Source organism: Delphinus delphis, chromosome 2 (assembly GCF_949987515.2).
Source record: "Delphinus delphis chromosome 2, mDelDel1.2, whole genome shotgun sequence".
NCBI lineage: Eukaryota > Metazoa > Chordata > Mammalia > Artiodactyla > Delphinidae > Delphinus > Delphinus delphis.
Genome location: NC_082684.1, coordinates 18,340,017 through 18,364,719, shown reverse-complemented (window position 1 = coordinate 18,364,719; position 24,703 = coordinate 18,340,017). Strand labels below are relative to the sequence as shown.

The 24,703-nt window shown below is 43.8% G+C and overlaps 1 protein-coding gene across 2 annotated transcripts in view; it reads left to right on the top strand.

Moving 5' to 3' along the window:
* The first annotated feature begins 1,545 nt into the window (after nt 1-1,545).
* FLRT2 (fibronectin leucine rich transmembrane protein 2) overlaps nt 1,546-24,703 on the top strand; it is a 106,931-nt gene continuing 83,773 nt past the window's right edge. The window contains exons 1-2 of one of the 2 annotated variants that reach the window (XR_011246359.1): nt 1,546-1,894; nt 6,629-6,981. The gene's annotated coding sequence lies outside the window, so the exon portion shown is untranslated. Of the gene's footprint in view, nt 1,895-6,628; nt 6,982-24,703 lie in introns of those variants that run through there. The other variant, XM_060004099.1, reaches the window with a different exon arrangement.

Here is a 24,703-nt window from a genome sequence, read left to right as displayed (position 1 = left end):
TCCTAAAATGTGGTCACCCCTGTTGATTCTGCGGCTTGAGGAGCTATCTCTATGCTTTGCTGCCACCTTGGCAAACTAGAAGGATTTACAACGGAATTCTGCACCCGGCTGGCTGGAAACAGCGTCTCCATTGACTCGGCGGGCTGGCCTGGCTCAGAGAGGCATTTGAAATGGCTATTATGTAGCAGAGAGAAATGAGAACATCTATCCGGTGGATTTTCTCTATTTAAACATTTTCCCTATTTAAAATGACTCAGTTTCTGCAAGATTCAAGTGTTACTCTGAATGATTTTTAAAGGCTCGGTCTTTCATTCTTTAGTTCGAAACGCAGATGGAGAAAGAAGGAATCGGTTGAAGACTTCTGAGTTTGCGCTCTGGGCGAAGTTCTGGCTCTTTGGGATATGACGGTGACAGCAGAGGCGTTCTGCTGTCAGTTTTCTCTTGTCTAAGCTTCCATTCTGCATCCATGAGATGACTCGCCTCCAACTCCAGTTAACTTCTTGGGTGCCCAGAGCAAGTAGTCGAAGATGTTTACAAAATGCAAAGCATCTGGGTGGCCAAGGCGGAGGCTCATATTCGTATTCTCTCTCTCTTCTCTCTCTCTCTCTCTCTCTGTCTCTCTCTCTCTCGCTCTCGCTCTCTCTCGCTCTTTCTGTCTCTCACAGGAACTGGGGAAATAATGTTTATTAAAATCCAGACTCTTAAATTTAACCTGCTGCTTTCAAGTTTGGGACTCAGATATATTTTCTGCATCGTCATTCTTGTTTCTGTTTCCCGTTTTATCCATTCTGAGGATTTCTCTCTCTCCCCCTCCCCCCAGCCCTCACCTATTTCCCCATTTACATCTCAAAAATCCCTCACCTCCCTCCCACCCCCCCATCTTCCGTTCTCTTAATCTTATTTGAATATAAGGTTATTATATTTGGCTTTTGCAGACACTGGGTGGTGGGTGACTGGGAGGCAACTTTCCTTGCGGTTTCATTTAAATTTGGCGTGAGTGGGTGGGTGCCTTCAACAATTCGTCTCGCACACGCAAAACAGTTAAAAGCTAGAGGTAGAAGGAGCAGAGAGCCCCACAACTTCAAAAGCATCGTCTAGGAAAGGAAGTAATCCGTGGGTCCGGAGGGTGGTCGGGGGGAAAGGAATAAAACCCAACTTCGCTGGCAACTGTAATAAATCTGGTAACTGAGGGCAAAAAATAGATTCCGAGGGCTGGGTCTGGTCCGGATGAAACGCTAGGGCTCCTTCCCATGCCGAAGTCTGGCGCTGGAAACCTGCCACTGGCGTCTTGCTACGCGAGTGCCCCCAGACAGCAACACACCCACTAGAATCGCACGTGAACAAAGCTCTTTCCCCGGGAACCGCCGCCTGCGGTTTCCTGGTCGATTACAGCTTCTCCGGGGAGTGTAGGGCGCACACAGGGTTAAGTTAGTTCCCTCCCTGGTAGGAGGGAGAGGCGGGGGAGGGGAAAAACAGCTTACAGTCTCAGGCTGGGTACCTTGTAGTTAGTTGTACGTTCGAAACCTGTGGCCGTCACTTGCGAGTTTGGCATCTTCCACTGTCACCGAAGAGGAACGGGGGCTCGGAGATAATACCAGTGGCCGCAGTCTGCGAGCCAGGCGCTGCGCGCCTCCCGCCCTGGGTGCGTCTCTGACCCTCGGTCCCGTGCATCAGGGAGCTGCGAGGCGGCAGCTCCGCGCCCGCCACCGTGTCCACCCAGCCCGGGGAGCAGGTTGGCAGTTCTCAACGATGGGCAGGAGGGACCTTGGCGGCGACCCCTAAAAAAATACCATGCCCCGGGAGCCCCGCTGCTGCCGAGCCAGCTTCTTGCCTTTCCACCTCCCAGACCCTGTCGGATTCGGATGAGCCCACTGAGAGAAGCCGCGGCCTCCAGGTAAAGGGACTGAGGTGCCAGGTGGAGTTTCCAGTAACCGACCTGGCTGCCGCTAAGCGAGAACCACGAGGTTTCTTAAGGGGGATTATAAATCAGCTGGCGGTGGTCATTGGGGTGGGATGTTTTAGGCTTTATCTTTCATCCATAGAAAGAACAGACTGCTTAACTTGCCCCTGATTTTAGGGAAGGGAAGTCTAATTGCAGGTCGAATCTACCTCCTCTAAGGAGTTTCCTAACTGAGCTCTGGGTCAAAACGCAAATTAGCTAGCCAGCTGGAGCGTCGATCCTAAATTGGGATTTCTAGATCCACTAAGCTTGCCTGAATCCAACCTCTCATTGCCCCAGAATGAATGCTAACTTCCAAGAGTAACAATCCCCTAGTCACCCACCCCTGCGCCCACTCCATCTGCTGTTAATGCCACCGGCGTTATTATCAAGCGGTTGCGTCTAAAACCACCAGCCCGCCCCCTGCCTGCAATCGGGGATCCATTAGTGGCTAAGAAGATGCGGAGGGTGCTGGTTCGTTCTCCTTCGAGTTGGGGAAGGGGTTACTTTTATCCAAAGTCTTTCTCCAGCCCTGCTGGTCTTCAGTGGCCTGGCACTGAGCTCCGGCCTGCGTGTCTTGCAGGCGCACCAGTGGTGACGGTGAAGGCGGGAGGAGCCCACCAGGCTGAACTGGGATTGCGTTCCCGGCTCCGCGTGCGTGGGACGCGGTGAGGGGGTGGATAACGCCTCCCAACACTGGGTTTAGGGGCGAGGCGACAGCAAGGAGCGCGGGAGTGGAGCCTCGTCAGCTGCCACGGAGTCCCAGGGAGGGGTGGGAGCCGCCTGGAAAGATCCCTCCGCCACGCAGACCAGTCCCGGGCTCGTCCTCGCGCTTTCAGCGCTGTCTCGGTCGCTTCTCATTTGTAATCAGGCCCAAGATCAAGATTGCTAGTTGAAATGCGGGCACTAACCAGGGAAAGGAAGTATCCGGAAAGAGGGTGACTGGGGCGGGCTGGACCCACACTTGATGCCCGGTAAACTCCTGGAGCGCTTGGGGCTCCGGAAGGCGGCAGCTGCTGGTGGAGGCAGAGGCCACCGTTGCTGTCGTCCCTGGCGCTTTACTCCTGGAACCTCCCAGCAAGGTTCCTCCTGGAACCTCCTCACTGTCAGTCCTGGTTCAATTAACTCCCTCAGCCTCTCCCCTCACCCGATATTTATTAGTCACATACTGAGTTTGGGGAGAAGAGCGGCTTTGCATCTGTAAGGCAAAGCATTTTCCTAGCCACCTTCTCAGGATGCAACAGGAGGAGCGACCCGCGGGCACGACCCGGGGGCGTGTGTGCGCGCGTGTGCCAGCGTGCGTCTCGGGCGTGCGTCTGGGTGGATCCGTGAGTGGTTTGTGTTTGAGAGGCAAATCAGGCGTTTCTCCAAGTCCGCTTAACATGATTTAGGCGCTCAAAAAACATGAAGGCGGTAGACACAACGGGGATGCGAAGGAAATAAAAACAATTAGGAAAGTGGTGCCAAGTGACTCAGACTTTGAACTGAGGACGGAGAACTCATCCCGAGCTGGTTGTGGCCACCGCCCCTACCTAACACTTCTGCCGCGATAACCGAGAGGATCCCTAGGGAGTTGGTCCTAAGCCAGTTTCCAGCTCGCTGGTTGCTTCTCGCCTGGCCCCACCGACGGCGCGTCTCAGCGCAGTCCGGCGCTTGGCGCGAACTCGCTCTCCCTCTTCTGTTCAGATTTAGCCTCTCTCCAGACTTGTTAAAACACGACAGCAATTTACTGGAGGCAGGAGGAGCGGCAATGAAATGAGAGGAGAAAACCAGAAGCTTTTGTTTTTTTTTCCTTTTTCAAGAAAGAGACGTGCACCTGGTTCTCCTTGCATTACTCTTTAACCTTTGCAAAAGATTGCGAAGTGGAAACGTAGCCTGTATGCAAATCGAGCGTTTTTTTTTCCCCCCCCGCTGTCAAACCTGTTTTCTAAATCTCTGAGGCTGAATTTGGTTGTTCGTTGTAATCTATGGGGCAAGTGAAAACGCTCTTTCCAGCGGCCAGGGTGAAGGAGGAAAATGGGTGGCTTAAAATAATTATATGAAACTTCGAATTATTTTCCCTATTGAGTTATTTAAGAAGATCCGGGATCAGTGATGGGGCGGGGGGCAAATCACCAAGGTTGCCTGCATTTGAAGTTACGCCATCTTGGTTGAGAGACTTGTTATATATTTTTACCCTCTAATGTCACGTTTCGATCGTTTCTCAGTGTCTAAGTAATAGATCCTCTGGTTTAGAAGTACAACCCCGGGCGGGCAGGGGGAAATCAACTTTTGGCGCTCAGATGGTGGCACTATCCTTCAGAGCTGGAGGTGGGAGGGTGCAGGGTAGAGAGAGAGAGGGGAAGGCGTACGCGGTCTGGGTGGCATCCGCGTTGTTAGCTTCGGCGCTCGCGCTGCAACTCTCTTCAGGGAGGACAGGGTTAAAAGCCGAGGCTGACTTTGCCTCCTGGAAAGCTTTGAGTTGCAGCCGCACCTCCCAAGCATTCTTTAAACCAGAAATGTGGGAGGGGCTCCGAGAGGGAGGGAATAGGGGAGGGAGGGAGAGAAAGAGGACTCGAGGAGGGGAGCGCGCCAGAGCGCGAGGGACCGAGGCAGAGGAGGAGTGCGGGAGCAGCGGAGGCGATCCCGCGCCTTCATTACTGTAAACACCTCCCGGGGGTGTCAGATGGGGTGGGGGTGGGGGTGGGGGCCGCGGCGCCTACATTAGCCGGGCCGGGTTGGGTCGAGGAGGCAGTAAGGTCGGAGCAGCCTCCGCACCCACGCCGGGCCGGCGCAGCCCTCGGAGCGAGCCCCGCGGCCGCCCCCGCGCACCCCGTGCGGCGCCCCACGCCGGGCTCCGCGCGGTCGGCGCACAGGCGTCTGAGTTGCGCGCACCCGCCTGGCTCTCCGGCTGCCCCCCGGGGTCCTCTGTGTCCGAGGAGCCCCGGCGCTGCTGGGCAGCTTTCCGCCTTCCTCCCGGCTCCCCCGCCTTCTTTCGGGACTCGTGGGCTCTGCCGAGGCAGAGAGGGGGGAGGCAGAGGAGAAGAGGAGGCGGGGGCCGCGGCGGCCGGAGCCGAGAGAAAGTGGCATGCTCGAGCCCTGGAGGCGGAGGTGTTGGAGGACGGGGGAAGACGATGCCGCGGCTCCGTAGGGGAGGAAGGCGAGAGCGAGCGAGGCGAGCGGGGCGCCCGGGCGCCGGCCGGCTGCGGGGAGGCGCGCGCCCCTCTGAGGCTCCGGCCTCCGCATCCCGGGGCCCCGACGCTGCGGGCGACAGGGCCGGGCTCCGGCAGCCGCCTCCGTCGCCGCCGCCACCACCCGGAGGAAAGAGCAAAAGTTTGGATCTGGGGGAGGACGCGACGCTGAGCGGGATTACTACCAGGGCTGGAAGGAGACCTCCAGAACCTTCGCAGGTAACGCACACCCCCAACCCTCTCCTTCCCTGCCTGCCCGCTGGGCTCCTGCTTCCTCCTAGCGCCTTTCCAGACGCTCGCCAGATCTGGCTGAAAGTAAGAGGGAGGCGAAGTTGAAGATCCCGGGAATGGGCAACTAGCACGGGGAGATCTACTGGAACGTTAGAGCGGGATCGAGGCGCTTCTCTGCGCAGAGTAGGCAGCTGTGCAGGGAGGCGAATCTCGCCCGGGAATGGATGGGAGCCCTCGGCCCCAGCTGGTGCCTCATCTTGTAGCTCGGAGGAAATTTAGAATGTTTATTCAGTGGCTTTTAGTATTCTTCATTCCAGAGAAATGATACGTAGATTTCACTCACTCCACCTTCACCCTCCCACTCTCTCATCCTTATTTAGTATCTTTTTAAAAATGATACGAACCCACTCTCATTCGCCTACCCAGTTTAGCTGGTGCAGGAAAGCAAATGGGGGGGGGGGAGGGAGTGGGAAAATTTCAAGCAAAGGGGAAAATTTATCCTTCCCCTTTTTAACATCCTAAGAGCCCTCCCTCCCTCCTTCCATTCACCTCTGGCTTCATAAAATAGGAACTTTCGAAGTCACATTTTGATTGAAGGGTGAGATGAAACACGTTAACCATTGGTGGTGTGAATTTGCAGTGATCGTCAGCCAAGTGTGTTTAGGGGGTTAGTGGTGTTGCGGAGAGGCCGGTTTTCCTCGGTGGCCTGATGCACCGGGGCTTGGGGGGAGTGAGTGGTCGCGTTTGTGCACTAAGGCGGGGGCAGCGGAGAGAAAACAGTCACGTTTCCTGGGCAGCAGCCTTTCTTACGCTAATAAAATAGCTCCTGCGTTTCACTCCGAGAGCAAAAAGGTGTCAGCCTCAACTCCCCGACGTCCCCTTTCCCCCAGTCGAGTTTGAGTTTCGAAGCAGCTCAACGTTTGCTGCTCTGTCTTCTTCATTATGATCATTATTTATTCACCTGGAAACTCATCGTGCCTTCTCTCGTAAATGGAAATCAGTCTCCAAGAGCTTTTGATTAATTTTAGTGCAGGAAATCTCTTGTAAAGCTTACAGTAAGCTAATCAAATGCAAAGCACAAATCCGTGTAAATGCTCGCGCAGGAGTGCAAGGTGCTGATTAGATTTCTTTACATGCTGCATTTGTTGTGCAAAGCATCTTCTAAATGGGAGCTATTGCTCCCCACTCAGCTGGGAGACTCTTTAATCACCCAGGGTCAGGGAGCTTTGGGGCATGTCCACTGGCTCACAGGCTTATTGCTAAATTTATTATGTTTAACTTCTCCCAGGCAAAAGGTAATATGAAGGCTACCTTCCATATCGGGACCGATATTGTCTGTGGACTTAGCGGTATGACCTTATTACATCTCCAACGAAAGGATCCCCCCAAATATTTTGAGGTAAATAGAATGCAGGTTGGCATTTGTCCAGGCATGTATTTGGTTGTTGCAGTATGAATCAGTATGAATGTAAAATTTTAGGTCAGTATCTGAAGTGTTAGAACTGGACTTTTTTTTTTTTTTTTTTTTTTAATCACTGAGCAACATGCACCAGATACATAAGATCGGCAGGCCACCATGTTAGATGAAAATCAATCTTTGGGTAATCAATCTTTCATGCATAGCATGAAAAGTTGCTTATTTTCCCACAGTGTCACTAGTCCGCGAAATACAACTTTTCTTCCTCGCCTCGCCAGAAACCTCAAAACCATTTATGGATTTTTAATAATCACAGGTGACAGTGCAACACCATACTGTCATGTTGAGCTGCAAATATCTGTGACTGGAGGAGGCTGGAAGATGAAATTTCAAACATTAGTCCATGCCTCTGGCAGTAGGTACAAGAAATTGTAAAAAGACTTGAGCTAGCTGTACTGTAGCAGACCTATTACAAACCTAGCATGGAAGGAATGCTGTTTTTTTTAAAAAAATGCCCGTGTCTTAACACTTCAGTAGTTTCATTGCAGTTTTAGAAATTCCAGGGGATGCTTTTAACAGAAGAAGTAGATTCCCAAATGACACCATGCTGGGCTGCCTTGGGTTTCCCAAAGCAGGCATGATTTTTCCTGTATGCTAGGTTTCAGATGATGTGCTCTTATCCGAGTTTGAGTTTGACTTTGACCGCCTGGATCTAATTTGAACCTCCTCTGATACCCGTTACATTTATATTCTGGCCTGCTGGAGAGTTTGATTTAGGATTTAGACATATCTCCCAAAAGCAATCCTATATCTTCCCAGTTTGAAGCTGTGGTTTCAAGAAAGGCTCAGGTATGTACAAGTGCAGAAGCCTTATTCTGTAGAGAACCAGTGTGATCATCTGATCTGACCCTTCAGCTTTGTACTCTACAAGGAAGAATTGCCACTTCTGCGGTCCCTAGTGTCTGAAGGTAAAAAACAGCAAGGGTGCCGGGTGGCTCTCGGTTTTGCTCGACTTAGAAGATTCGAAAAAGGTCAAGGTGATGTAATTTTATTTCTATTCCGGTTAGACCTTTCTGGATAACCATCTTTTGGTATCTTTAATTTCAATTCAAGTTCATTTTTCACTAGATTACTAACTTTGTGGTTTCTGCCACAGTGATTCAAATTCAGGCCATTAGTGACCTCTGTCTGTGAGAAGTGAGCACTCATTGTTTTTCTTTCTTCTCATCAGAGTCGACAGATTATGTGTGTGTGCGGGGGAGAACCCAACAGCTCTGTAGTTCTTTCTGAGTATTTAGATTTTTGAACTTGATATTTCTAATACAGAGTTCAGAATGGGTAATGATATTTAACAACGGTAATAAAAATGTTACAGGCTAATAGGCTACTAAATGATTATTCCATACAGCATTGACAAAGTGATCAACGTAAATAAAACACCAGTGCTGTCCACTGCCAATAAAAGGATAGTACAGTCAGGTAGACTAATGTTTCGAGACTCACAATACTGCTGGATGTAAGTTAAATTTTATGGCCCTGAAGTGCTTATGTAACAAGGGAAACTTGAGACAAGCCCAGAACATACATGTGGGCTCTAGACTTCACAGTAGCAGTGCATGTATATCTTTTTAAGTTCAGCTGTGCTTCTGCTGTGAACTTATGGTCCAGATCAAGGGCGAGGCGAGGTGGGGTGTGAGAAGGGTGTCTATAAACAGATGGTCTTTTAAGGAGACTTTTTAAAATCTGATTCCTAATCCAGCTTTGTCTTCTGAGCATTTTCAAATCAAAATTTCCATTTGAGTTGATTATCCTAAATGGTAATTGAAGACAAAGTTTACTGACTTTCTTAAGTGTGCGGATACCATTATCTGGCATTTTCCAGATGGTTTTTGATCTCATGGTATTTGGGAATATAGAATTTTTAAGAGGCTTTCTCTTCCCTTGGGCAGGTTTTATGCCAGAGACATTTAAAAAGACCAATTATTATTATTATTATTATTACTAAACTTAAGCAACTATTATAACACCCCAACTTTCTTACTTTTCCCTACCCTCCACAAATGGCTTTGCTTTTTTTTAAGTTATATTTTTCTTCTAAAACTACATGTTGGGGCTAGGAGTAAGGCTATCAGTACCTTTTTACTCCTTTCAGCAATGTGACCTCCAATTACATATCTGTTTATAGTAAAACATACACAGGTAAACATCAAGGACCATTTTAGGACAGAGATTCTTTTCAAGGTTTGAAATATGTTTCTTTTTAAAGGATTATGACACAAATATTGTAATAAAAATATCCTGTGTTCCAATGAATACAGAGACTTATTTCAGTTGCATGGAACAGTAAAACACTGTATTGGCAAAATAATCAGCAGTATTTTCAGTACATGGTCAAAATCTGTTAGAACCTTCATGGGTTTTTTTTTTCCCCCTTGGTGAATTTTGCATCTACTGGTCTTTTTGGTTTTCTTTGATTCTTTCTAATGTGGCTCTTTGAAGTGATTCAAAATTAAACAGTAGCTACTTTTCTCGGGAAATTCATCATGTTATGTTCAGGATTCCAGAGGAGTTAATGATGCAGAAAAAGTCCTGTAAAACATCTTTCTAAAAGAAGTCCTTCTCTTGCAGGCTTCCCACTTACTGGCCTCCTGTACCATTTGCAGTGAATTGGAACTCTGTTATTTATTTATTTTTCAAATACCACCTCTAACTTAATTTAATGTGGGATGTGTTTCTGCAGAAGTGAACAGCACCATGTGCTGTCCGAACAAAGCAGTGTCATTTACGGATCTGTCATAGGGAAGGTCAAAGAAAATATCCTTGTATAATTTGGGAAGTCAAAAGGCCACATTCATGATTCTTAAATACCGATCAATTGTTCTGCGGATACTCAATAAGGGCACACATTTTTCTGGCAGTTTAGTGGTTGAAGACCTCAGCCGTTTTTTGAGGCATTCACAAAATAAATCTCAGATGCTCTTACCCGTTCAGCGCTCATTAGAACTGGGCAGTCTTTCTCATTTTCTTCCCAGCTTGCTTTTAAGGGAATGTGCGAGAAACTTGGCAAAAAGTCCTCTGTTTCCCTCAGTTCACAGGTCATGTGCTGTATTTCAGTTCTCTTTATTAGAGCTTTCAACACACAGATAAAAGAATCTTCCAGCTGAACCTTTCAAGAACCTGAGGGCTTTTGGATTTAAACCCATCGAAAAATATCAGGTCTCCAAGTTCATCGATACTATTAGGCCTCAGAACACTGAAACTTCCTTCCACAGGGAGTGAAAGAACAGTGGCTCCTAAAATTAGTTCACAAATATATGGTCCATTGAAGTCAACAGAGGTCACAGGTCTGAATGGAAAACATTAGACTTATATCAGTCCCGAAATAGGCCCACGTGCTGGTGTCACTCTTAGCCCCAGCTGCCTGTGGGTGTCACTTTCATGAAAATCCAGTGTCAGAATAACCTCTATGATAGTTTTCTCTCCCACTTTGCTCCAGAGCTTCGACTCGAATATTTTGAAGAAGGGAATCATGCAGAAACTTGTAATGTTCCTCATAGATATTAGATAAAGAGGTGCTGGAGTAGGTTAAGGGAGTAGATTGGATAAACATTTGACATAGTGGTTCCAGAAAATTCTGTTTAGGCCCTGAGGGATGACATTGACTTTCAAACATATTCCTCTTGATCATTCACCCGCCTCCTCTGTTATGTTTTCCAGTTCTCACATACAGTATTTCATTTATTCCTCACAACTGCCTCTTCTGTGAGTTGGTCTAAGAAAGCCCCACTCTCCTGGCTTCTTATTGGGTAATAGGAGCCAGAAGGAAGTTGAAGGCTACCTAAGGCTGCACAGAGCCCTCCTTTAAACCGTTTGACTTTGTACAAAATCATGAACGTTACATTTAATTACATAGATGCTGAATTCTCTGATACAGTTTAGAAGTTTCCTTCTTTACGAACTCACCTAAAATGATCAGAGTTGGATTTCTTAAATTTCTTAAATTTCTTAAATTAAAACTCTAAAAAATCTTGCGATTGTGTAAATATTTTGATTTTAAAATAACACTTCACTGTCTCTCCCCCATTATCCTAGAGGCATGTTTGCCTGTTAGGATGGGAGTCATTTTATGAGGTCGGCTTTGTGATTTGGGACTTTTACTGTGATGGGGAATGAGAAATAGGGAGGCTGTTTTGGAGGAAAGAGAAGATGTATTTATAGAAAGAAAACCTGCATTCTCATGTCAGCACACTCCTTTCTACACTGATGACCTTGGACAAATTACTTCATCTTCTGGAGACTTAATTTCCTCTCTACAGAGTTCAACAGGGTTGTTATGGGGTCAGATAAGATTAATGTGTGTGAAAATACCTTGATAATAATTCAGTGTTATATTCCCATAAAGAGGCATTATTCAGATTGATAACATTTATCACTGCAGGACTGTCAGGTGCTAGGATAGTTCTAGGTTTTAGGTAAATAGAAGGGTAACCAAGGCAGCGTGCCCTGCTCTCCAGGAGCTTTTGTTTTTGTGAGTGTCCTGGATACCACCCAACCAGTAAAGTGTCTGGTGGTTCTCTACATCACTCCCTCCTTTCACTTAATGGTGCATGATCTTCTTCCGTGGTGAGTTGGGCACAAGGGCCAAACTTTCCTTCCTTGACAGCTTGGCTTGACATTGGAAAATGAATTTATCACAGATGGATTCCACTGGGGATCTTTTGGGAAGGAACCGTCAACATTCCCTGAAGTAAGGTTGTTTCTTTTTGGATGATGGCTTTATACTTTAGCCATCCAAATGAACCTTTTGCAAAAACACAGTCATTACTAGAGTATATGATGATTTTTCAGACTTTTGTTTTGCAAAATAAGGCAGGCCAGTGCAAAAGACTGTCAGCAGTTTGGAAGCCTCCTGAGCCTATTACCAATAAATGGCCTCATTTATTAAGAAACAACACAGTCTCCAAAGCTTGGCCTTATTTTGACTTGTGAGTGTCACAAAGCCCTTGTGGGACAGTTCTTCACAACTTATTCCTTCATATTTTGTTCAGTTGTATTTTTATAATTGTCAAATCGGAGACACTTTTAATTTTAAATGTTCCAAGAGTTGAGCATGTTTATTTTACTTCCCTGATTTGTCTACATGTAGGCCTTTGTAAAGGTTAAGGTTTAATTGTTTTAAAGTTATTTAATTGAAGCCTGCAGAAAACACACATATGCGAAGTGTGTATTTATAAAACGTATGATTAGGTCATGATTCTTGATCAGAAGAGAATGTTCCTATCAGTGATTTGAATGTATGACAGTCTGGATCTGTGTTCTGGATCTGGACAGTGTTCTTTTTAGTTCTGGATTTTCTATTTGCCAGAGCTCTGACGCTTGCTTTATTCTTTTTTAAGTTGATTAGCATTTTAGTAGTACCTTGTAAAGGACCTGGCCACGGAACTACATTTTTATATGACAAATCATTTTCATAGTTTGAAAAAATTAGTCTGAATCCCTTTTGTTCTGGCAGTGCCAAATGATATAATATTTGAAGAAAGAATGTTTGCTGCTACTCTGAAGAGTTCTGCTAACAACATGAGAAGAACCTGTGGGTACATATGGGGGAGGTAGTATACGTTTGTGTGCGTCTTTGAAATGCACAGACAAATCTAAGTCTTAGATACTACGGGATGGGAGTACTACTTTGCCCTTATGCTAGGTGGTGCTAATTTAGCCCAGATGTCCATACTATAATAGAACAATGAGATAACCTAACTTATTTTTGGTTGGAGATTTTCACTTCCAAATAGGTCCTAGGGAAACCCTAAATAGATAAACACACACATTGTAACAAGGGACTATACTTTTGTGTGAATGGCGTGGTACTTATGAGGAGATATTATTCTTGTAGAGGCAGAAGGTATACATCCGACGATGAAGAAAGCTTTTTCATACACTCAGGAGATTATTTTTGCCACTTACCATGCACCAGGCATGGGGTAAGACTGGAGAGGCAAACATTGGTAATGCAGGATCCCTCCACAGAGGCAACCCAGGCTGGTGAGGGGAGAGGAAGACATAAAACCTATCTGCATGGCAGTTTCATCCATGATTGAAGACAGTGCCAGGAGCACAGAGTATTAATGAAAAGAGCTTTTCATTTGGAGAGAGAGTCTCAGGTTCTAATGCTGCCTTTGTCCCTTGTTAATTATGTAAATTGGGCACACCTTAAAAATATCTTTTAGGGCTTCCCTGGTGGCGCAGTGGTTGAGAATCTGCCTGCCAATGCAGGGGACACAGGTTCGAGCCCTGGTCTGGGAAGATACCACGTGCCGCAGAGCAACTGGGCCTGTGAGCCGCAACTGCTGAACCTGTGCGTCTGGAGCCTGTGCTCTGCAACAAGAGAGGCCATGATAGTGAGAGGCCCGCGCACCGTGATGAAGAGTGGCCCCCGCTTGCCGCAACTAGAGAAAGCCCTCGCACAGAAATGAAGACCCAACACAGCCAAAAATAAATAAATAATTAAAAAATAGATATATCTTTTAGTCTTTGTCTCCTCAAGTGGAAAAATGAAAGGATATTCTTTCTAGTCATAGAGCTGTTCTTCTGAGGATTGAGATAATTATGTAAAATATCTGCCTGTCTGGCACACAGTAGAAGCTTAATAAATGCTGACCGCAGATCCTTCTCTCTCTGAAATGATAATGATTCCATTATGTTACTCGCCCCCTCTACACATACCTCTGCATTGCCCTGGAATCCCGAAGAAGGCTTTTGACCCTTTGAACCTGTTCATTAACAGGATACAGCTTCTGCAAAAGACACTTTCGTTATTTATGCACGTAACAGAGCATGAGGGGACAGCAAAAGAAAGCGCTCTCCACATAGTGGCAGAATGGGCTCATGGCTAGTGGGATACAGTGTGGGCTGATGGTGTGAGAGGGCACAGAGGGAAGGGACAGAGGGCAGAAAAGAGACCTCAGTTTGGGGAATCAGAAGGTGGTGTCAGCTGAGTCCTGCCTGACTTGCAATGTTTTTGGTCATTGAAAGCATAGCCTTTGGCACCCCGCCCCCCATTCACCTCCATGCCCCCTTCCAGGGTGACAGTACCTGCAGCTTGCAACAAGCCCCATATCTAGACTGTGACCCTGGACACAGTGAGCCGAGGTTATGATGCCTCTGCCAGTCTACGGAGATTTTTTTATCAGAATTCATTTTAAACACTTGCTTCACACAATCCATCTCGCACATGACTCTTGGCAGAGTCAAGAAGATATTTTATTGTAGAAGATTAACATGTAAATCATTGCTCTGTTTATATAATGCTTATTCTGTGCTTACAGAATGATTATACCTTGCTTGTGTAATGGTAGATGCTCGAATCAGAATGATGCTCTTGGGTTATCATTTCCGTGTGGAAGAATTTCTTTCAGAAAGCCATTTTCAATTAATTTAAGTAAAAGAGCTTCTTACTGCTTCTGTGTGAGACACTCCTGAACAGCACTCAAAGGCACTGGTCAAATACACAATGCTGGGGTTATTTTCCATTTCATTATGATTACATGTATATATAGTATAATTTTTGCATTCTATTGAGCAGTTGAGACTTGGTTCTTTTTTCTTAGTACTATGAATCTATAAATTGTTGTGGGAAGGTTATATTTAAGAAGATGTTAGGAACCCCCAGCTTCCAAGTTTGGAAACACAGAGGTTTTCCTGTTAAAATCACATCATATATATGCAACACATATACATACAATCAGTCACATTGGAGAAGAGAAGCAGGCACTAGAGTGTATTCTGCAAGCTCTTCACTTCTTAGTAAGTAGCTTTAGAACCAACATTCCCCCAACATAAAACAATAAGACCTTGTTTTGCTTCTTTAGAACATGTAAGAGAGATTAAAATTCTTTGGGAAATGGTTTAAAATTTTTTTTTTTTTTTACCCAAATAGGTAAGGAACCAGTCAAATAGTGCTGACAGCAATGGAATTTAAAGCTCAATTCTCATAATCTCTGAGTCCCAAAGGAATGCAAGACAGACATCCATTCAAGTCACAAACTTGTAACTGGGGATTTGACAAAGGTTGATTTTTTACCATGTGCCAGGCACCATGCTAAGTTTTGTTCTGAGCACTTGGGATACTCTTTCAAAGAAGACCTCGTCCCTCCTCCCCAGGAAATCTAATGGATTGACCTAGAGTTGCCCTTTTCCAAACTAGACTCATTCATCTGAATGAACTGGTTAAAAAACTGGAGGAGCTGGTTAAAAATCTATGTTTCTGGGCCTGAGGCCTGGAGACCCCGATATTTTAAGTCTGTGATGAAGCCTGGGAATGTGGATGTTCAAAAGTTCCTGGGATTGGAGATCACTCACTGATAATTTTTAGAATTTTTTCCGAACCAGAAACTCAGTGGTTTTATAGTTGTCTGGTTTAGAGTAACTTGTGAATTTCTGAAAGTATTTTTCCCATATATTTTGCCACATAGGAAATATTGCTCCATTTAACCCAACTCTTCTAGGGGAACCTTCTGAGGGACCAGATGTCAGGGCTGGTTTCACTCTTGGTAGCCACAGTCTCCTGTGTGTTTTCTCCACCATCTGTCTGTACCATTCTTGGTGTCCCCAGAGTTAATCCCCTAAGAAAGCAAATCACATTGCATTACTAGTCCTATGACTTGGATTTCCTGTCCCCATGGATAAAGCCCATCCAAACTTGTTATCATGACACATGAGATCCATGACAATCTGGGTCCCGAGCATCACTGAGACCTCATTCTCCAGCACCCATCCCAGCACCCATGCTCCAAAGATGGTAAGGCCTTCCCCATGCCATTTACCCTTTACATAGAATATTACTTGCTCACTCTCCATTTGGCAAACTCTTTTCCTGTAAGACACACAGGAATGACACATTCCCTCCCAGTCAAAATTAGTCATTACTTTCTCTGGGCTTCTAGGGCATTTTGTTTGTCACTTTATTAGTTCCCTGTTGGTGTTGTATTGTAGCGTGTCTGTTCATGTGTCTGTCTCTCCCAGTAGACCCAAAAACCTTGGCTCATTCATCCCATCTCCCTGGTACTAACAATAGTGCTTAATGCCCCAGGTTCTGCACAAATGTAATTGAGTGAATAAGTATATAATTGTACTGGACAATTCTGGAAAACAAGAAGATTCATAATCTAGTGATAGGGGCTGCTTCCTCAGAAGTGCTTTCCATGCCTGTAGATTGGTGGCTCAGTGGGGAAAAAATACAACCACCACCATTCTGCCTTACTGTAAGAAGGTTTGTCAGGCAAAAGCCTTTTGGTTAACCCAATCCTGATCAGCATCAAGCTCTCCAAACCCCACATGAGGCAATTTCAAATGCCACACTCGAAGATCTGTTTAAAGAAGGAATAATTTTGCTTGAGGAAGTATCTCTCTTGACACCGAGTAAAACCATCAGTTAAGTAGATGTTCATGCAGATGTGGTTTCCATAAAATGAGAAATTTAACTTATAATGTTAACTTTGTGCCTCTTTCCAGACAGAATTAAAGAGAGCAAAGCAAAGAACTTGTGACTGTTGTACATTTGCTCTCTTTTTCATGTTGTTGCTCTTCCTTTTTGTTTTGTTTATTAGATCTTAGGCACATTATTTCCTGATGGCGATATCTGAGGAATGAGGGCCCTCCAAAGAGGAGAAAGGAAGACTAGGAATCATAGATCCTTAGTCACTCTGTCTCCACAAAGCAGGATCCACCCTAGTCCTCATGATTTGCACATTGAATGCAGCAAAGCCCATGCAAAGGTTGCAGCGCATTCTAAACTTGCATGGTTTAATGTGATCACGGTAGCGACAGAAGTTGGACTTCAAGTCCTTCTTGTTGGCCAAGAGACAATTCTAACACCTTGCTGCTTTTATGGTAGACTATCGATTGATAGACAGAGAGGACTTGTTTGCAGGTGGGGGTGGTGTACGCACACATAAACACACTCTGGTCCCTCCTCCCCCTTTTTAAGCAAAATTTTCAGTGGCTAAAACAGTAGAAGATAGTGGAGCACATTTTGATATACCCACACCTTAACCCCTTGGTCCCCTCTGGGCTGTCTATATACTGGCAACACTTTCCATGCCAATAGGCGACCCATGGATGACCTGAGATGACTTTTGATAAAGCACTCTGCTTGAGTTCTAGGGGCTAATCACAGCGCCCCCCAAGGATCTTACAGGGTTAATTTATGGGGCTGTTTAGAAACAATATGCTTTCCTGATTCTTGAATCATGCTGGGTATCAGTAAGGTCACATTCTCGTCTAGGGGGATTAATAATAATAATAATAGTAGTAGTAATAATAATTAACAGCGGTAATTGTATTGATTATGCAATTCATTTAGGATGCTGCTTATGCAGTTCATGTATATTATCATGTTTAAATATTCACAAAAACCTTGTATAAGAGGTTCTGTTTAGAAATACTGCTAATAACCCCAGTTTACACACAGGGAAACTGGAGTAGAGCAAATTGCGTCAGTTTGCTTATCTTATTTTGTAACTGCAGTTAATTAGTTTTATAAGATAGGTGAGCACTAGGTGATTTCCAAAATCCACTCTAACTTTATTTTTCCATGCCTTAAAATCAAATTCTGGGATGATTGCTCATCCTCCACTAGGCAGCATGTGGTCCAGATTTCCATATTTGACTTTTTAATAGGTAAATATCTAAGAAGTAATTATTTGCTATTTGCCATTTTTGAGTGAAAGCAGTTCTTGGGTCTGTCCATGCATTTCTATAAAATGGGAAGAGAGAAGAGTCATTAATTAGAAAATAAAGTATGACAACTTCTAGCATGTTTTCAGTACTAATGAAAGCCTGTGGTAAGTACCTAGTGATTAAGGAGTCGGTTATCGGAGAGCAGACTCTCCGTTTCTTGTCTTTACCCTTTTACCAGTACTACTAATAAATAGTTAGATGGACTGATTTGAGATGCACCTCTTTTTCCCTGTGGAGGTGATAATGGATAATGGAATGGCCAAAGGGCAGATAATAACATAGAGTGAGAGGTTTCTGAGAGAGCCTGGAAATGACTGAGAATTGACTGTGCTATAAATAGATCAGATCCTCTCCTTTTCTAACTCTATGTGATTGCTCAGGTGGTAGACCCTGTTAGGTGAAAAAATGACCCAGAGATGGTCTGGGAAATGCTGTTGCATGTTGATAATTTGAACATAAGCCCCGTGCTTACAAGTCGTCCCCAGTTGAATTTGATTTTTGACCATCCCTCTTTTCTCACCCTTTCTGCTGATGCCCTCATCTCTGCATGTATTCTCGTTGCATTTTATGAATTTGCAATTATTTGTCCTTCCTAGTTCTGTATAAATATTCTTAATTCTGTCTAAATTAAGTGATCCATTGCTTAATTCTTTCATTTCCCTGTAGGCAACTAGACCATGGCTGTTGTTGTTTCTATGTTCTTTTGTCACCACATGCCCATCATCTGTCATGAGACTTCTGTGGATGGGGTGGCATAAGATGATTTCTGAGTTGGGTCAGTTTAGATGGGCTCGTGGATGGGGTGGTGTACGAAAGCACACTCTGCCCACCTGTGGTAGCAGTTTGATAAGCGGCTCCCCAGCTCCAGGGCCACATGCAAACACCAGCTCTGTTGGCCCTCTGGTGAATTCTGTGTTATTTCTGTCTATGGCAGAAATTTTACCTAATGCTTTGTGTCCACTATCTGTGAGCTCACTTAAGGTGAAGGCCTTGCCCAACAAATGTTTGAGGAGCTAAATTGAACCAAAGCATTTACTCTCTGCAGTTTGCAGCTGAGAAGTGATCAGGCCACGTGGAAGAAACTGAAACAGACCAGTGTCAGTCTTGCTGGAAATGGCTGCCTGGTCTCTTTGGACCATGCACAGACCTATAAAGGATCAGCCTGCGACCCAGGGTCACTCTTCCCTCTCCACTAGGAGTGGTGGACTCACTTGGATTTTGTTGGAATTCAATGTCGGTATGTCATTTTAAACAAAGTCTCACTCTGTTTAATTCATATGTCTTTATTAAACAAGATCCGCTGTCTAGAACCACTGCTTTGAGTCATCTTTAATTACTCCCTTTCAACTGTTCTGTCACTAGTTTTACGCATCTTTCAAAAATTCTGTCCTCCTTGCCCTTTCACTTTGGCTGCATTGCAGTTAAACCCAGGTATGTCTTTCCTCCCCTGACTTGCACACCACAGCTGTTCTTCCTCATTTTCAGGCGGATCCTACTGCTTTCCATTATTCACAGAATCAAGGCTAAACTTTTTTTTTTTTTTTTTTGTAGTACGCGGGCCTCTCACTGTTGTGGCCTCTCCTGTTGCGGAGCACAGGCTCCGGATGCGCAGGCTCAGTGGCCATGGCTTACGGGCCCAGCCGCTCCGCAGCATGTGGGATCTTCCCAGACCGGGGCATGAACCCGTGTCCCCTGCATCGGAGGACTCTCAACCATTGCGCCACCAGGGAAGCCCAAGGCTAAACTTTTAAGCTTGACACTCAAGGCCATTCTTTCTGTGCCTTTCCTTTATCTTCCCAAAGAAAGTTAATCTTCTCTTCTGAACTAAATGTAGGGTGAGCCCTCACTTTTATCTTTATAATAGTCTCATTGTGGTGTAAAATTTTACCTGGTGCTTTGTGTCCACTGTCTGTGAGCTCCTTTAGGGAGAAGGCCATGCCCAGTAAATGTTTGAGGATACTCTATCTGGTATCCATCCATACCAGATACTCAGGTATCTGACTCCAACCTACCTCTGAAACTTATAGCACAAGTCTCTATCTCCATCAACATATACTACTTCCCATAATTTTCAGTACTGAGAAAATTCATATTAACACAAGTTTGCAGAAATAACTCATGCATTTGAATTTCAAAGTTATCTAATAGAAGCTTCCCTTGTTCCCTCTGTGGAACACTTTGTCAAAGCAGTGCACTCTTGCTTTGAAAACAGGAAGGTAGAACATTCCAACAGCACCATGAGCCCTCTGTTGGTATTTGTAAAATCTGTAGTCTTTCCAGACCTGTAAGCAAGAGCAAATAGAAATAATCAGAGGCATTAGACTTGATTATGTTGAGCTGGATTCTTATAACTGAGGCTGGATAGCCAAAATTAGTGGTGTGATGGTTTATACTGAAAGAGATGCTTGCAGTATTGCAGAACCACAGACTGCAGCTTACTGGAATCTTTGAAGACATCTGGATGTTTTGAAAAATGCAACAATCACATGCTTTTTATTATCTCCATAATTGTATTCTTTCAAAAAGGGAGCTGCATAACGACAGAGGGTGGTTGTAGTGGGAAGGCCATGGAGTTTGCATTCACATGGATGGCTTTGAATCTGGTTCTGCTGCAACCACCTAGGGTAACTTGAGTGTGTTTCTTCATCTTGGGTCTACTTCCTCCGTTTTTAAATGGAGGAAAAATAATATGCATCTCACAGGATCACTGTGACAAATAGATTAGGTGATGCCTGACACACATCAAGTACTAGTAAGCCTTAGCTCTCCTTCCTTTTGCACTCCAGCTTGGAATAATATGAGTGCTGTGGTTTATAAATGGTTTTTTTTTTCCTGCATAGATAAGGCAGTTCTGTAATACTATGTCACTGTTTCCCTAAAGGATCTTTCTGTGGGGCAACACTGCCTCTTGCTCAATTTCTCCATAACAGTATTTATGTCTGGGGTCCAGAAGAGGAAATGATATCTTAAGAAATAGTTATCACTCTGTCTCAATTAGGACACTCACTGCTGAAGAACTCTTAAAAACACTTTGCTTCTGCGAAAAAAAGAAATCTCTCCAGCAGTCTTATCGCCTCAAAAACAGTGGGTATCATGGATTATTAGAAAGGAATTACTCAAAGAGAGAGCTCTTAAAAACAACTGCCCGCCGAGGAGTCTGGCTTATCAACAGGCAAAAAAAAGAGTTTTTCTACTAAATTTTAGCTTGTCGCTATAAACATGAAAATGGCAACACTCATAGTATATTCTGTGGGGACGATGCAGTGAGTGTTTCCACTAGGTGAAATTCTCAAGTAAGAGCTTCTAAGAATGAACATTAACTCTTCAAGAACCCTAGGGAATGTCTGTTAGGAAACAGGTAAACAGCAAAATGAAAGCTATTACAAAGAGGGAAGCAAAACAGGCAAATCTAGTAAATAATTTTATTGTGGACCACATTGTGGAAAATATGATGGGTTGTGAGGCACATTTCATTTAACACGAATGACCAATGTGATTATAATTGGCTAATGAATATGTTTTCTTTTTCAGCGTAATATTAGTGTCATCCAGAGTTATGAAGGTGTTTTTCATATCAAAACCCCACAGCCATGAGAAATTATGTTCGTAGACTTATTTTCTGGTAAAAAGTCAATGTTGTTTCAGCTTCACTTAGATTTCAGTTTAAAGGCTTGTCTGCAGTCTGAAAACACGCTAGCAGATAAAGAAGGACCTGTACAACATGACTTTTTTTTACCCTTAAAAACCAATATTAGAGCTTATCCTTAATTGTATTTTTCTTTGTGTGGAAATCTTGATCTTCCTGTATAAAATACTTTGGAAGTTTGGAAGGGATCTCATGGGAGAATTGTAGTATTTCCTTCATTAGCGATTTTTCAGATAACATAAATAATTATCCTGGTGGTTTAGCTTAAATTTGGTCTCCGATGACAGGCGTGCAAACAAGCTGGCTTGTCACTGCCCACTCTTGTTTCGTGATTCTTTATTTCTAGATCAATTAATGGGATTTCTATGCAAATATATAGCAAATAGATTCCTGAAGAAGTGAGTATTCAGATGATTATTTGTCCTTAAGTGACAGAGAGACTTGTAAATAATGGAATGTCGAGAGAAATCTCTCATCTCACTTAATGGTAGCTTGGCTGTGATTGTGACTCCATCTTTTTACCAGAACTCCTAACAAGAAGATGAAAGGATTGCAACTTCAAGTCTCGTATTTCTTTTGCTCTTCAAGATTTAGAGCACGTTGCTGATGGAGGAGTGCTAGTTGGTATCTGTGAAATGTGCTGAACAGGACCATTAGGCCATAATTGAAGTGATATAAGGAATGGGATTGTTTGGAAAAATTAGGAAATGGAGGTAGACTGGAAGCTTAAGAGGAGCACGGACATGCCGCTGGTAGAGATAACCTTCTAGAATCTCCTTTTCTGCCTACAGTAGCTCTTAGCTTTCTCCAATGGAGAGTAATTGAGAATTCATTAAAAAGTGCAGTGTTTGTTGTTTTCTTTCATATCACTCTATGATTTAACTCTCTAGAGCCCAAGTGATAGCAATAGGTGCTCCTGTGTCACCTCTGCTTGTCCTGTTTAACGGGAGGGGTTGGGAGGGATAGTACTTTGTGGTCATCGGCACATCCAAACATGACTCCAGGTAGAGGGAATGTCAAGGACAGCATGGTTGTTCAGTGTTAGAATTAGGTGGGCCTGAGTTTGAATACCAGCTCTATTACTACCTAACTGTGACACTTTGGGCAAATTATACATTTTATCTCAACTTCTTGTATAAAATGAAGACATTAATATTTTAAAGAGTTCTTATAAAGATTAAGTGAAATAAACTATGCAAAATATTATGCCTAGTAGGATCTTAGCATATTGTTAGTTTTTGGTGTGTTTGGCTAACTACCACTGTATCTTAAGTTCTTGAATGAATGGCTGGATGAGTGCATGCACGGATGGATTTATATGTATGTTCTGCCTTGAAATCCCTAAAAGATTCCTTTTATTTAGGATTGCAGTGGACCCTAATGGGATAACTAAAGTTTTAATTTAATTATTGCCAGAGAGAAAGCATAGCATGAAATGGAAACGTGAAGATGGGAACTGTTTTTCGTAATCCTTTCCATTTTTGTAATTCCTATTTCTTAAAGCTTTCAGTTTACTTATATCATTTTACTTTCCTGTCTCCTGTAGTAGGTGGGGTGTGCACAATTATCACTATCTCAAAGATTCTCAGAGAGGAAGATGAAATGGAGAAGGTCATGTCCATTTCTGTTTTGTATAGCTATGTATCAAATAGTCATCTTATCAACAATTGGTGCCATGAGCTGGACTGGGCAAGCAGTGTGGGATCATCAAAAGAGCAATAGGCTAGTGGGCAGATGTTCTGAATTCTAGTTTTGTGCTGTCTCTAAAAAAAATCTTTGATTTCTGTCAAATTTCTCAACTGTCTTGAGCCTCAGTTTCTTCATTTGTTTAAGACTGGACAGTTCCAGTAACTCTTTTTCTTTTCTTTTCTTTTCTTTTCTTTTCTTTTCTTTTTTTTTTTTTTTTTTTTTTTTTTGCGGCACGCGGGCCTCTCACTGTTGTGGCCTCTCCCGTTGCGGAGCACAGGCTCCAGACGCGCAGGCTCAGCGGCCATGGCTCACGGGCCTAGCTGCTCCGCGGCATGTGGGATCTTCCCGGACCGGGGCACAAACCCGTGTCCCCTGCATCGGCAGGCGGACTCTCAACCACTACGCCACCAGGGAAGCCCTCCAGTAATTCTTTAATTCTCAGAATCTAGGGAGCCAGCATTAGTGGTTAGAAGCTAGGCTCTGGATCTTGTCTGCTTGGGCTTGTAGCTGCCTTCACTACTTCACAGCTCTGGCACCCTGGCAAGGTACTTAATCTCTATAAGCCTCACCTTTCTCATCTGTGCAGCGGGGACAGCAAAACTAAAACCTCCTTTAAAAAGTTGAAGATAAACAACAAGCTCCTACTGTATAGCACAGGGAACAATATTCAATATCCCGTGATAAACCATAATGGAAAAGAATATGAAAAAGAATGTATGTATAACTGAGTCACTTAGCTGCACAGCAGAATTTAACAGAACATTGTAAATCAACTATATTTCAATAAAATAAATTTTTAAAAAAGAAAAAAAACAAAACCCCCAAACAAAATATAAACCAAAGAAAAGTCATGTTAATAAAAAAATGAAAATAAATATATAAGTAATCAAAGTAAATGTGAGTAGATTTAATTCACACGTTAGTTAGAGATTCTCAGATTTGATAAAGGAAATAAATGGGTACTATGCTATTTATAAGAGACATCTCACCCCTATTAAAAAACTATACCTGAAGTTCTAAAATAAAAGAATGGAAGATTATACCACACAAAGAGAAATTAAACAAAGCAAACAAATAAACAACAACAAAAACTCCACCATCAACCACAACAGTAAAGCAGAAAGATGCCAAAGAAAAAGAAATTGATATAGCAGTGGCAACATCCAATAACTAGAAAACAAACTAAACACTTAAGAATTATAGAAAGGAAAATATAAATCATGTATAATGCCAAATACTGGTAATGATCATCACTATTATTATTTCCATATGTTTTTCCAAATTTGGAATTCTATTAAATACGTTTTTATTTTTAAAAAAACAAGTTGCCGTGAGGATTAAATGCATGCCGAGCATTTAGCATAGTATCTGGTGCAGTTATGTGCTCAATAAATGTTAACAAGTCTTCCAACATGGCTTATTCAAAAAAAGGTAAGACAAGCATCACTGATGTTTTGGAAAAGAAATAGACGTTAATGTGTCCCTGTATTACTGACCCAACAGCCCAAGTCATGCCCTTCGAAGCTACCAAGGGCAGATGATCACAGAAGAACATCCCACAGGCCTCTTCCATGAGAGGTGTGGTCCCTCTCGTTCCCTCTAGGAGCTCAGCCAGTGTTTCATGAAGATACTGTTGATGATTCTGCCACAGCATGGAATTTCCTGGTATAGACAGGTAAGACACGAGACCTTTCGGTTTATGGAGCAATTTAGAAGGCTGATTGTGAAACCTTTGATGTGAAGAAATGATTCCAGAAATCCTTCCAAGAGACCTGCACTGCTGTAACTAATGAATCTTGTTGCTCGTGTATCTGATGCTTCTGCCACTGCATTATTTCTCTGAAAATTTTACCAGCCTAACCTCTAGGTCTAGA